This window comes from Balaenoptera borealis (assembly GCF_965194805.1).
Source record: "Balaenoptera borealis genome assembly, chromosome: 4".
Lineage (NCBI taxonomy): Eukaryota > Metazoa > Chordata > Mammalia > Artiodactyla > Balaenopteridae > Balaenoptera > Balaenoptera borealis.
The window spans coordinates 145,887,901-145,903,122 of NC_138861.1; positions in this window are offsets into that span (position 1 = coordinate 145,887,901).

Genomic DNA, 15,222 nt, shown 5'->3' on the forward strand with positions numbered 1-15,222 from the left:
CTGTGCGAGGGCTTTCTCCAGTTGTGGCAAGCGGGGGCCACTCTTCATCGCGGTGCGCGGGCCTCTCACTGTCGCGGCCTCTCTTGTTGCGGAGCAGAGGCTCCAGACGCGCAGGCTCAGTAATTGTGGCTCACGGGTCCAGCTGCTCCGCGGCATGTGGGATCCTCCCAGACCAGGGCTCGAACCCGTGTTTCCTGCATTGGCAGGCAGACTCTCAACCACTGCGCCACCAGGGAAGCCCTTGTGTCATAATTAAGACAATTTTTCTTACCCTGAAGAAAAAAAAGACATTCCACCTATGTTATTCTAAATGTTTTGTGATTGTTTCTCACGCTGAAGTCTTTAATCCACCTAAAATTGATTTTTTATAAAGTATATTTTTTTCCATATTGAATATTTAATTGTCCTGGCACCATTTATTAAATAGCCACCCCTTCTGTACTGACCTGCAGTGACGACTCTATATCAATAAAGGCTCCATATGTTCATGGATCTGTTTCTGGGCTATTTTATTCCATTGGTCTATTCATCTGTTACTAGACCAATACTACCTGTCCGTAATTTCTGGAGGTTTATGTCTTGATATTTGGTAAGGCAAGTCCCTCGCCTTCATTTAGAGTTTTGGTTATTCTTGGGCCTTTGTTCTTCTACCTAAGATTTTGATTCAACTTGTCAAATTGTATGAAAAACCCTGTTGAGATTTTGATTGGAATGCTTTGAACTTAAGGGAATTGACATCTTAACAACGTTAAGTCTTCGATATGGTATATCTTTCTTTTGTTTATATATCTTATTTTATTTATTTATTTATTTATTTATTTTTGGCTGTGTTGTGTCTTCGTTGCTGCGCACGGGCTTTCTCTTGTTGCAGTGAGTGGAGGCTACTCTTTGTTGTGGTGCACAGGCTTTTCACTGCGGTGGCTTCTCTTGTTGCGGAGCATGGGCTCTAGGCACACGGGCTCAGTAGTTGTGGCACAGGGACCCTAGGGTGCGTGGGCTTCAGTAGTTGCAGCACGGAGGCTCAGTAGTTGTGGCACACAGGCTCAGTTGCTCTGTGGCATGTGGGACCTTCCTGGACCAGGGCTCGAACCTGTGTCCCCTGCATTGGCAGGCAGATTCTTAACAACTGTGCCACCCGGGAAGCCCCAATATGGTACATCTTTTTATTTATTTAGGTTTTTTTTAATGTCTTTCAATAGTTTTATAATTTTCTTCTTAAAGGACTTGATTTATTTAGAAGAACTTTAATTTTTTTTCTTTTTTAAAGGTATCTTTACAAATTTTCTAATTGCTTTTGTCTGATGTATGAAAATGCAATTGATTTTTGTATATTGATTTTATCTAGGAACCAAGTGAAGCACTTACTAATTCTAATTATTTCCTTGTAGAGTCTTTTTGGCGTTCTGGATAAATAACCAATCACCTGCAAAGATGAACACCGTTTTTTGTTATTTACAATTCTTATACATTTTTTGCCTTGATCTTTTTTATTGCACTGGCCAAGATGTCCAACACAACATTAAATAGGAGAGATGACAGTGGACATACATGTCTTATTCCTGATCTTAAAGAGAATGCTTTAGGCATTTCACTGAACATGAGGTCTGCTGTAGGTTTTTCTTGGAAGCATTTTCTGATGTGTATTTTCCAACACCACCAAGCAATTCTCCAGTTCTCAGTGGACAAGGCGTGTCCTACAAATTTAACTCAATTCTGACCCTGTCTACCTGGAGTCAGATCCCACAGGTTAGGAGCTCAGTCCCACAAGACTGCCCCCACTTTAGATGCCAGTCTCAAGCTAGTCCAGGTTGTCACCTGTACTTCTGAACAACTGGCTATAAGTTGAAGGTCCCTGTGACCCTCTCCTCAGGTTCGATTAATTTGCTAGAGCAACGCACAGAACTCAGGAAAACCATGTTACAGTCTCGATTACCTGTTTATGACAGGATATTAAAGGGTCCGAATGGACAACCAGATGAAGTGATACATGAGGTGAGGTCCAGAGGGCTCTTGAACACCGGAGCTTCTGTCCCCATGGAGTTCGGTGTGGGCCACACTCCAGGCACGTGGATACATTCTGATTCACCAGCCTTGAAGCTCTCTGAAGCCCATAGTTCAGGGAATTTTCTGGAGGCTTCATTCTGTAGGCATGATTGATTACATCACTGACCATGGGTGATTGAACTAAATCTCCAGCTCCTCTGTCCTCCTTGTTGGTTGGGGGATGGAGCTGAAAGTTACAACCCTCTAATCACATGGTTGTTTCCACTGGCAACCAGCCTCCATCCTTAGGTGACCTAGAAGCTTTCCAAAGTCACCTCTTTGGTGGATGGACCTAGAGTCTGTCATACAGAGTGAAGTAAGTCAGAAAGAGAAAAACAAATACCATATGCTAGCACATATATATGGAATCTAAAAAACCAGTACTAATGAACCTAGTGGCAGGGCAGGAATAAGGACGCAGATGTAGAGGACGGGCTTGAGGACACGGCGGGGAAGGGAAGTTGGGACAACGTGAGACAGTAGCATGGACATATACACACTACCAAATGTAAGATGGATGGCTAGTGGGAAGCAGCCGCATAGCACAGGGAGATCAGCTCGGAGCTTTGTGATGATCTAGAGGGGTGGGATAGGGAGGGTGGGAGGGAGACGCAAGAGGGAGGAGATATGGGGATATATGTATACATATAGCTGATTCACTTTGTTGTACAGCAGAAACTAACACAACACTGCAAAGGAATTATACGCCAATAAAGATATTTTTTAAAATGTCACCTCATTAACATAAACTCATGTGTGGTTGAAAGAGACTTGTTATATTAATAACAAGACACCAATTTCACCTTTATGGCTCTGAAGCTATTTTGGGAACTGAGGACAAAAGATCAAATATTATAACACTATTATCACTTAGGAAATTCCAAGAGATTTGGGAGCTGTGAGACAGGAATGGTGGAAGAAGACCAAATATACATTTCTTATTATAAATCACAACATCACACCTTTTCCCCCTTCCTTTCCTCATCAAATTCCCTCCAAATCCATCTGTTCGTTTTCAAGTTATAACTTTATTACTCTGGTCCATCCTGGGCCAGGTGCTTATGTATTATTCCCTTTCATCTTGACAATAACCCTTATGAGGTAGGTACCATTGCTTCTCTTAGAGAAGTTAAGTAACTTTTCTAGAATTATATGCTAGAAGGGGATTGATTGAGGCTTGTCTAAGTTTGCAGGCCCTGCTCTTCCCAGAAATCTTTGCTGCCTTATCCCTGGGTTGAAATTTATCCAACACAGGGAACACTAAAGAGATGAATCAGAGCAGTTGGTTTGAACAGAGGAGGCTAATTAGGAGGGGAAGTAAAGCGAAATGGGCTGTTAGCATTTGCCTTATGTATTGAGGTGATCCTACGTTGGGTGCATAAATATTTCAAAAAGACACATGCACCCCCAGTGTTCATTGAAGCACTATTTACAATAGCCAGGACATAGAAGCAACCTAAATGTCCATCAACAGAGGAATGGATAAAGAAGATGTGGTACATATATACAATGGAATATTATTCAGCCATAAAAAGGAACGAAGCTGTGTCATTTGTAGAGATGTGGATGGACCTAGAGAGTGTCATACAGAGTGAAGTAAGTCAGAAAGAGAAAAACAAATATCATATATTAATGCATATATGTGGAATCTGAAAAACTGGTATAGATGATCTTACTTACAAAGCAGAAAAAGAGACACAGACGTAGAGAACAAACATGGATACCAAGGGGGAAAGGGGGGTGGGTGGGATGAATTGGGAGATTGGGATTGACACATATACACTATTGATACTATGTATAAAATAGATAACTAGTGAGAACCTACTGTATAGCACAGGGAACTCTACTCAACGCTCTGTGGTGACCTAAATGGGAAGGAAATCCAAAAAAGAGGGGATATATGTATACGTACAGCAGATTCACTTTGCTGTACAGTAGAAACTAACACAATATTATAAAGCAACCATACTCTAATAAAAACTTTTTTAAAAAGAGAGAAATGGGAATTTAAATGGACAGTGAAAGCCCCCTCACCCTGGCATGTGACATAGGGTTTACCCAAAGCAGGCATCTCACCTTGATTGGCTGGGTCAACTTCACTTCCAAATGTCTCATCCCAAGACTCCCTGTGGTGTTTATAGCTGTGGCAATCCACATAGCTATTGGGCAACATTGTAAATCAACTACACTTCAGTTTCTTAAAAAAGTAAAAAAGCAAAAATAACCAGCAACCAAAAACCCCAAACAGTTATTGGGCAATGAGGGTGACAGTATTTTCCACTACATTCCACTCTCAGCCAATCACAATTGCTCCCTATTTATTTATTGATTTATTTATTTTTTGGCTACCAAATTGGCTTCCTTGAATTATCCCTTCCTGGAAGTCATCCAGCCATCATACATGTTCTGTGTTAGGCACTTGTTATTCCCACTACGAACTCTTTTTAGCCTCTCATTTCCTTTGATGAAGAAGTAATGACTAGAAGATGGAGATCCATAGGGAAAACCCATTAGTTTATTCAGCAAATATTGAATGAGTGTCTCCTCTGTTTCTTGTACCATACAAGGGGCTAAGGACATAGCAATAAACAAGACAGAAAAAGGCTGTACCCCAGGGATGCTTTTATTTTAGTGATAGAAAACAGACAACTAACAAATAAACAAATACCCAAGATAACTGGATTGGGATAAAACATAACAATGAAACAAACTGGCTGATGAGATAGAGGGTAAGTGGAGGACGGTCAGGAAGGCACGTCTAACGCAGACCTATGAGTTAAGAGCTGACCATTCACACGAGCCGTGCAAAGAGCTTGAAGGGATCATCACAAGTAATTTGCCTCAGTAAGGTTATTACCTCAAGGTCTCAAACTAGAAACTATTCACAATTAGGTTATGATTAGTGCAAATCATGGAATTAGTGAATAGGAGAAACACTTAGTGACCCTCAATCCGCCCGCTGCAACTACCGTCACCCACCTCCATCCTTTGACTCCATCATCCTCTGTTCTTCATTGTGACCTCAATCTCTCTGCCTCTGTGACCTTTAGATATCTCTAGAAATAACTCTTCCCCTTCTCGGCTTCTTTATTGCCCTCCCACGTCCATCCTGTGTATTTTAGACCTCCATCGCCATGAAACCTCTATCCCTTGGAGTCCAGAGCACCCAGCCCAACCCTCCTCCCCTTCTATTGCCCCCAAGCCTTTTATCCTTCTCTCCTCCTTCTCCTCCTCTCATTCCAATGACTTCAGCCCATTTCTCGTGTCCTGTATGTCTAATGCCCTCAAATGTTCCAGTCATCAGTTATCAAGTGTCCTTAGTTTCCTCATGATTCTGCACCCATTTCCCCCAACCCTATAATTCCTGACTCTGCATTTCCTCTGCAATTTTTTTTTGGAATAGTTTGAGAAGAATAGGTGTTAACTCTCCTCTAAATGTTTGGCAGAATTCACTTGTGAACCCACCTGCTCCTGGACTTTTGTTTGTTGGAAGTTTCTGTTTCTGTTTTTTTGACCACACCAGGCACCATGTGGGAACTTAGTTCCTCAACCAGGGATCAAACCCACATCCTCTGCATTGGAAGTATGGAGTGTTAACCACTGGACCACTAGGGAATTCCTGTTGGAAGTTTTTTTTTAATAACTGATTTAATTTCATTATTGGTAATTCATCTGATTATATTTTCTTTTATTTTTATTTATTTATTTATTTATTTATTTATTTATTTATTTATGGCTGCGGCAGGTCTTAGTTGTGGCACACGGGATCTTTTGTTGCAGCATGTGTGCTTCTCTGTAGTTGTGGCACTTGGGCTCCAGAGCATGCGGGCTCAGTAGTTGTGGTGTGCGGGCTTAGTTGCCCCAAGGCATGTGGGATCTTAGTTCCTTGAATAGGGATCAAACCCACGTCCCCAGCATTGGAAGGTGGATTCTTAACCACTGGACCACCAGGGAAGTCCCCCTATACTTTCTATTTCTTCCTCATTCAATCTTGGGAAATTGTACATTTCTAGGAATTTTTCCATTTCTCCTAGTTGTCCATTTTATTAGCATATAATTGTTAATAGTAGTCTCATGCTTGTTGGTATTTCTGTGGTGTCAGTTGTGCCTTCCCCTTTTTCTTTTCTTTCTTTCCTTCTTTCTTTCTTTTTTTTTTTTTTTTTTTGAGTGAAGTGGAAAACAATAGCTTTATTGTTTTGCCAGGCAAAGGGGGCCACAGCAGGCTAATGCCCTCAAAACTGTGTATTCCTGTACTTTCCCCTTTTTCATATCTGATTTTATTGATTTGGGCATTCTCTCTCTCTCTTTTTTTTCCTTGCTGAGTCTGGCTAAATTTTGTTTATCTTTTCAAAGAAACAGCTCTTAGTTTCATTGATATTTTCTATTCGTTTTTAGTCTCAATTTTGTTTATTTCTGCTCTAAACTTTATGATTTTTAAAAATTTTACTAACTTTGAGCTTTGTTCTTCTTTTGCTCACTCCTTGGGGTGTTAGGTTAGGTTGTACATTTTTCTTGTTTCTTTTGGTAAGCTTGTATCACTGTAAACTTTCTTTTTAGAACTGATTTTGCTGTGTCCCATAGTTTTGGGTTGTGGTCTTTTCATTTTCATTTGTCTCTAGGTATTTTTTATTTCCTCTTTGATTTCTTCAGTGATCCATTGGTTGTTTAGTAACATATTGTTTTGCCTCCATGTGTTTGTGTTTTCTGCAGTTACTTTCTTATAGTCAACTTGTAGTTTCATAGCATTGTGCTTGGAAAATATACCTGATATGATTTCAATTTTCTTAAATATACTGAGGGTTGTTTTGAGGCCTCGAATGTGATATATCCTGGAGAAAGGTCCATGTGCACTTGAAAAGGAAGGGTATTCTGTTGCTTTGGGATGGAATGTGCTATATATATATATATATATATATATCCATCCAGTCTAATATGTCATTTAAGGCCAGTGTTTCCTTATTGATTTTCTGTCTGGATGACATGTCCATTATTATAAGTGGGGTTTTAAAGTTCCCTACTTTTATCGTGTTACTGTCAATTTCTCCCTTTATGTCAGTTAATATTTGCTTTATGTATTTAGGTGCTCCTATGTTGGGTGCATAAATACTTAAAATTGTTACATCTTCTTCTTGGATTGATCCCTTGATCATTATGCAGTGTCCTTCTTTGTGTATTTTAACAGTCCTTATTTGAAAGTCTAATTTGTCTGGGAGTTCCCTGGCAGTCCAGTGGTTAGGGTGTGGTGCTTTCACTGCTGTGACCCAGGTTCAATCTCTGGTCAGGGAACTAAGATCCCACATGCAAGCTGCACGGCCAAAAAAAAAAAGGCTGCTTTAAAAGTCACTTAAAATTTTAAATACACTGGTATGTGGAGCATGAAATGCTTATTGGGATATACTAAAAGATTCAAAAAACTAAAAATAGGACTACCATATGACCCAGTGATTCCACCTGGGTGTATATCCAAAAAAAAAAAAAAATCCCAAAACACTATTTCAAAAAGATACATGCAACCCAATGTTCATAACAGCAATATATACAATTGCCAAGATATAGAAGCAACCTAAGTGTCCATGAACAGATGAATAGATAAAGAAGATGTGGTATATATATACAACACAGTACTACTCAACCATGAAAAAATGAAATTTTGCCATTTGCAGCAACATGGATGGACTTGGAGGGCATTATGCTAAGTGAAATAAGTCAGACAGAGAAAGGCAAATACTGTATGATATCACTTAGATGTGGAATTTAAAAAATACAACAAATGAATAAATATAACAAAAAAGGAGGAAACTCACAGATACAGAGAACAAACTAGTGGTTACCTGTGGGGAGAGGGAGGAGGAATACAGGGGTTAGGGAGTGGGAGATTACAAACTATTGGCTGTAAGAGAGGCTTAAGGATGTGCTGTACAACACAGAGAAAATAGCCAATATTTTATAATAACTCTACCTTAAAACTTGTATAGAAAATTGTTTTAATTTTAAATAAAATTAAAAAAATTTTAAAGATTCAATATTCTCAAAGAATATTTGAGAAAGTAGGTATGCTTTTCTCTAACTTTTACTTTAATCAATGCACTTTAAAGATGTAAGAAAAGTATAAATATGTAAGGGCGAGTAAGGGGAACAAACTGGCACCACACTTTATAACACACACACACATAGACACACAATAGACAAAAAATTCGGATCTGTTGATTCAGTTATAATGTACTTTAGATACTGACTTCCTTTGTGAATCATCAAATGTGCTTTCATGGCATCATTTTCAAAGGCTTCTGTCCATTCCCGTCACAAAATGTTAATCCACCCTCCATTGCTGCCTTTGGTTTACTTTCAAACAAATCTGTGATGCAAACAACTTCATGCTCTAGATCTTTGGGGGTCGCAGAGTCTCTGCTCACCTGAGGACAGGTGCTCATGCCCTGCTCCCGAGTAGTCCTGTGGGTCAAGAGGGCCCCGAGAGGAGAGGGGGCTAGAGGACCTGAGGACCAAGGGTACCTTTGGGTAGATTTCTAAGGGCGACCCCTCACACAACCCTAAACCCACCATGTAATTTCCACCAACCCAGCAACACCTCCCCTAGGAAACAACAAGGCCACACCTATTCCGGGAGGAGCTCAGCCCCTAGGAATTAGGCCCAGGGAACCTGCCCTTCTGGAAGGTCTTACCCCAAACCTTCACGCTACGCAGTGGTCTCAGGTGTGCTACGCCTGATAGCTCTAGCTCAGGGCTGCTGAACACGGGTCTGAGGGAGTAACAGCTGCACCAACAAAAACCGTGTTAAAGATGCCATTTCATGAGCCCCACGGGAGAATCCTAACTTAGAGTGGGTTCTTGATTCTCCCAAATTTGTATGCACTTTAAAGCTTTGGAAGGAATGTTTGCTGCGTGGTTCCCATGCAGTTTCCCGTTAGTATTACATGATGAGTAATTAGTATAACATCACCTGTGGCCTCCCCACAGAGTCTGTCTATTGATCTGGGTGGGAGCATCCCATTGTTTTAACTCCAGGTGTTTCTAAGTTTAGGACCGGTTTAAGCACGAGGGCTGCTGGGTACCTTGGTGAGAGTTGCTTCCAGTCTTTGGTCCTTTTGTCTTTGGGCATGGAAAATTTCTCCTGCTTGATCTATTTTGATATTGTTGATGCTTATTGCACTTCTTTTTTTTTCTTGTAATATATTTAATATATAATATTATTTGAATTTAAGGTGTACAGCATGGTGATTTGATACATTTACATATTATACTCTGATTGTCATTGTAGTTACCACCTCTATCATGTCACATAATCATTATTTCTTTATTGTGGTTGGAAAAATTAAGATCTAGTCTCTTAGCAAGTTTGATTGTAATACAATACCATTGTTTATATTCACTATACTGTGCATCGAATCTTTAGGAATTATTTACTATTAGTTAAAAGTTTGTACCCTTAAACAACATCTCCTCCTATTTCCCACACCTCAGCCCCTGGTAACCAACATTCTACTCTTGGTGTTTATAAGTTTGGCTTCTTTTTTCTTTTTTTTTTTTTGGATTTTACATATAAATGATATCACATAGTATTTGTCTTTCTCTTTTGGACTTAGCATAATTCACCCAAGGTACATCAATGTTGAAAATGGTAGAATTTTCTCCTTTCTAATGGCTGATATTCATTGTGTGTACATACAATATATATAGATAAATATATAGATATAGATATCACATCTTTCTTATCCATTCATCTGTTGATAAGAACTTAGGTTGATTCCATATCTTGACTATTGTGGATAATGCTGCAGTAAATATGGGGATGCATATATGTTTTCAAGTTAGTGCTTTTATTTTCTTTGGATAAATAGCCAAAAGTGGAATTGCTAAATCATATAATAAGTCTATTTTTACTTTTTTGAGAAACCTTCATATTGTTTTCCACAGTGGCTGCAAAAATTATATCCCCACTAACAGTTCACGTGTTCCCTTTTGTCCACATCCTCACCAACGCTCATCTCTTGTCTTTATGATGATAGCCATTCTGACAGCTGTGAGATAATATCTTATTGTGGTTTTGATTTGCATTGTACTGATGATTAATCATGTTGAGCACATTTTCATATGCCTATTGGCCATCTGGATGTCTTTCTTGGAAAAAAAATATATTTCCTTTACCCATCCATACATTGGATTGTTTGGTTTCTTGTGGCATTTTATGACTTTTTTAAAAATGTATTTTGATTGTGTGTCCCTTATTGAATATATGGTTTGCATTTTTCCACATTTTGGTAGGTTGACTTTTCATATTATTGATTGTTTATTTTGTTGTACAGAAGCATTTAAGTTTGATTTATTCTCGGTTGTTGATTTTTGCTTTTGTTTTTTTAATTTTTATTGTCATATCCAAAAAATCATCATCATCATCATCAAAACCAACGTGAAGGAGTTTCTTACGTTTTCTTTTAGGACTTTTATGGTATCAAGACTCAGGTTCAAGTCTTTGATCCATCTTGAGTTAATTCTTGTGAGTGGTTTAAGATAGGAGTCCAATTTTATTTTTTGCTTGCATTTATCCTGGTTTTCCAACACCATTTATTGAAGACACTATTATTTCCCCATGATTGTTCTTGGCTACTTTGTCAAAAAATAGTTAGCCTTATTTGTAGGGGTTTAATTCTGGGCTCTCTATTCTGTCCCATTGGTCTGGGTGTCTATTTTGATGCCAGCACCATACTGTTTTAACTAATATAGATTGTAGTAGAGTTTGAAATTAGGAGCTGTGATATCTCTGGTTTTGTCCTTCTTTCTCAGGATTGTTTTGGCTATTCAGTTCTTTTCTGATTCCATAGAAAGTTTAGAATTGGTTTTTCTGTTTCTGTGGGGAATACTATTGTATCTCTGAGATAGGTTTTTTTGAATCAACAGACGGCGGGTGTTGAGTTAAGGACTTTTTAATCTTAGAAATTCCTCTGATCTGTGAATATAGGATATCTTCCCATTTGTGTCTTCAACTTATTTTATCTATGTCTTGTAGTGTTCAATGTAAAGACTTTCACCAACTTTGTTAAATTTTTTCTTAAGTATCTGATTATTTTAGATGGTATTGTAAATTAGATAGTTAATTTTTTCAGATGTTTTACTATTTGTGTATAGAAATACAGCTGATGATGTATGTGATTATATATATTGCAATTTTACCTACTTTGTTGATTAGTTACAACGTTTTGGGATTCCTTGGGATTTTTTATATAAAAAGTCATACCATCGTCAAATAATGACAATTTTGTTCTTCCTTTCTGATTTGGATGCCTTTCTTTGTCTTGCTTTATTGCTCCAGCTAATACTTCCAGTACTATATTGAACAAGAGTGATTAAGTGGGCATCATTGTCTTGTTCTTGATCTTAGAAGAATAGCTTTTACCTTTTTTACCATTGAATATGATGTTAGTTGTGGGCTTGTTACATATGGCGTCAATTGTGGAGGTATGTTCCCCCGTAATCAATCTGTTCAGAGTTTTTAATCATAAAATGATTGCATTTTGTCCAATGTTTTTTCTGCATCTATTGAAATGATCATGTGATTTTTATTTTTACTGTATGAATGTGGTGTATCCCACATATTTATTTGTGTATGTTGAACCATTCTTACATCCCAGTGATAAATCCCACTTGGTCCCAATGTATAATACTTTTAATGTATTGTTGAATTTGATTTGCTAATATTTTGTTCAGAATTTTTGCATCTATATTAATCAGTTTTATTGGCCTCTATTTTTCTTTTCTTGTAGAGTCTTTATCTGGCTTTGGTGTCATGGAAATGCTGGCCTCATAGAACAAGTTTGGAAGTATTCCTTAGTCTTCAATTTTTTGGAAGAATTTGAGAATTATTGGTGTTAATTCTTCTTTGTTGGTTTGGTAGAATTCACTGATAATGTTATCTGGTCCTTGAGTTTTCTGTGTTGGGAGTTTTTTGACTATTGACTCAATCCTTTATTATTGGTCTGTTCAGATTTTCTATTTCTTCCTGATTCAGTCTTTGTAGGTAGTGGGTTTCTAGGAATTATCAGTTTCTTCCTGGGTATCTAATTTGTTGGCATATAATTGTTCATAGTAGTCTCTTATAATCCTATGTATTTCTTTTTTAATTAATTAATTAATTTTTGGACTTCATTAGGTCTTCGTTGCTGCACGTGGGCTTTCTCTAATTGTGGTGAGCGGGGGCTACTCTTCGTTGCGGTGCATGGGCTTCTCATTGTCGTGGCTTCTCTTGTTGTGGAGCATGGGCTCTAGGCATGCGGGCTTCAGTAGTTGTGGCACATGGGCTCAGTAATTGTGGCTCGTGAGTTCTAGAGCACAGGCTCAGTAGTTGTGGTGCACGGGCTTAGTTGCTCCACGGCATGTGGGATCTTCCTGGACCAAGGCTCGAACCCGTGTCCCCTGCACTGGCAGGCGGATTCTTAACCACTGCACCACCAGGGAAGTCCCCTACTCCTATGTATTTCTGTAGTATCCATTGTAGTGTCTCCTCTTTCATTTCTAATTTTATTTGAGTCTTCTATTTTCCTAGTCTAACTAAAAGTTTGTGAATTTTATGTTTTTGAAAGTTCAGCTTTTAGGTTGTTGATCCTTTCTATTGAATTTCTTGTATATGTTTTATTTATTTCCACTCTAGTCTTTATGATATCCTTCCCTCTGCCAACTTTGCAATAAATTTCTTCTTTTTCTAGTTCCTTGAGGTGTAGAGTTAGATTGCTTGGGAGCTTTCTAATTTCTTGTCCTATGTGCTTATCACTATAAACTTTCCTCTCCGAACTCCTTTTGCAGCATCCCATAGGTTTTGGTATGTCGTGTTCCCATTTCATTGGTTTTGAGATTTAAAAAAATTTTTTGCCCTTTGACTTTTTTTTTGGCCACTGATTTTTCGGAAGTGTACTATTTAGTTTCCACATATTTGTAGATTTTCCAGATATTGTCTTGTTGATTTCTAGTTTTATATCATTGTGTTCAGATAGTTGGTATAATATTGATCTTCTTAAATTTGCTAAGACATGTTTGTGTCCTATCATATGATCTATCCTGGAGTATGTTTCATGTGCACTTGAGAACAAGTTGTTGGATGGAATGTTCTATATATGCCTGTTAAGTCCATTTGGTGTAAGGTATAGATCAGTGTTTTTTTTGTTGATTTACTATATGGATGATCTATCCATTGCTGAGAGTGGAGTATTGAAATCCCCTACTATTATTGTATTGTCTATTTCTCCCTTCAGATCTGTATTTGTGTAATATATTTAGGTGCTCTGATGTTGGGTGTGTTTATATTTACAATTGTTATATCTTCTTGATGTATTGACCCTTGTATCATTATATAATGACCTTCTTTGTGTCTTGCTATTGTTTTTGGCTTAAAGTCTGTTTTGTTTGATATAAGTATGGCTACCTTCAAATTATTTGGCTTCCACTTGCATGGAATATAATCGTCCATCTCTTTACCTTGAGCCTATGTGTATCTTTAAAGCTGAAATGAGTGTCTTATATGCAGAATATAGTTGGGCCTTATATTTTTTTATCCAGCCAGCCATTCTATGGCTTTGATTTGTGAATTCAACCTATTTACATTTAGAGTGATATTTTGATACTAATTACTGCTATCTTATTGCTTTCTGATTGTTTTGTAACTCCATTGTTCTTTTCCCCCCCTGTGTCTGTCTACCTTTGTAAATTGGTGGTTTTACCATGTTGGTATGCTGTGTTTGATTTTTTAATGTTTGTGATTCTACTAAAGATCTTTGCTTTTTGGTTATCATGAGAAATACATAGAGCATCTCATAGTTAAACCAGTCCATTTTATGCTGATAGAAACTTATCTTTGTATGCCTATAAATGTTCCATTCTTTTATTCTCCTCCTTTTATAATTTTTTATTTCACAATATACTTCATTTTATCTGCATATTTGTTAAAATGTTATTGTAGCTATAGATTTTTCTATTGCATTTTTTCATTTCAGTCATTTCAGCTGCAGAATGTTTTTTGGTTCTTTTTTTTACCATTTTTGTCTGCTATATTTTTCTTCATGTTTTTTTCTGATTCCATTGAATTGTTTTTCTGTCTTTCCTTGTAGCTCACTGAGCTTTCTTTTAACAGCATATTTTAATTATTTATTAGGTAGATTGTAGATTTCTAAGTCTTTGGGATTGATAACTGGAAGACTTTTGTAATCCTTTAGTGGTGTTAGATTACTTTGATTTTTAAAAATATTCTTAGGGTTTTGTGCTGCTATCTTCATTTCTGGAGTAGCAGCCACCTCCTTCAGCATTTACTAATTGTCTTCAGGAGAGAAACGTCTTCTGTCAGCCTTCTAGAATTAGAGATTCTGAGGCTTTCTCAGACCTTTATGGATGAACCTGTTTCACAGATCTTATCACATCTTTTAGCAGAATTCTTGAGCTTATATGCTGTCTTTTGATCTTGCAACACAACAGGCTGTGTGCCAACTGCCCCTCTTTTCTTCTCCTAAGGGTGCTGCTAATGCAGAAATTTATGGTCTGTCTCTGGCCTGCAGATGTGAGCCAACTTTCTGTGTGTGTTCTCAAGCTGTCTGCCAAAGCTTGCCCTCAGTGCCTTGGTTGGGAGCACCCATGGTGAACTGACCACAGTGTGAGGATTTGTGTTGGTAAGGTGTGCAGAGCACCGAGGGTGCCCATCGGCCAGATGGGAAGATCCATGGGTGAGGCATCCTTATTGGTTCATGGATGGACTTCTTTTTTTTTTTTTTTTATAAATTTATTTATTTCTTTTTGGCTGCGTTGGGTCTTCATTGCTGTGTGCAGGCTTTCTCTAGCTGCGGCAAGCGGGGGCTACTCTTCCTTGAGCGGGCTTCTCTTCCTTGAGCGGGCTTCTCATTGTGGTGGCTTCTCTTGTTGCAGAGCATGGGATCTAGGCATGTGGGCTTCAGTAGTTGTGGCATATGGGCTCAGTAGTTGTGGCTCACAGGCTCTAGAGCACAGGCTCAGTAGTTGTGGTGCACGGGCTTAGTTGCTCCACGGCATGTGGGATCTTCCTGGATCAGGGATCGAACCTATGTCCCCTGCATTGGCAGGCAGATTCCTAACCACTGTGCCACCAGGGAAGCCTGGATGGTCTTCTTGATGGAGTCTGTGATACAGCTGGTAGAATCTGCAGCGCATCAG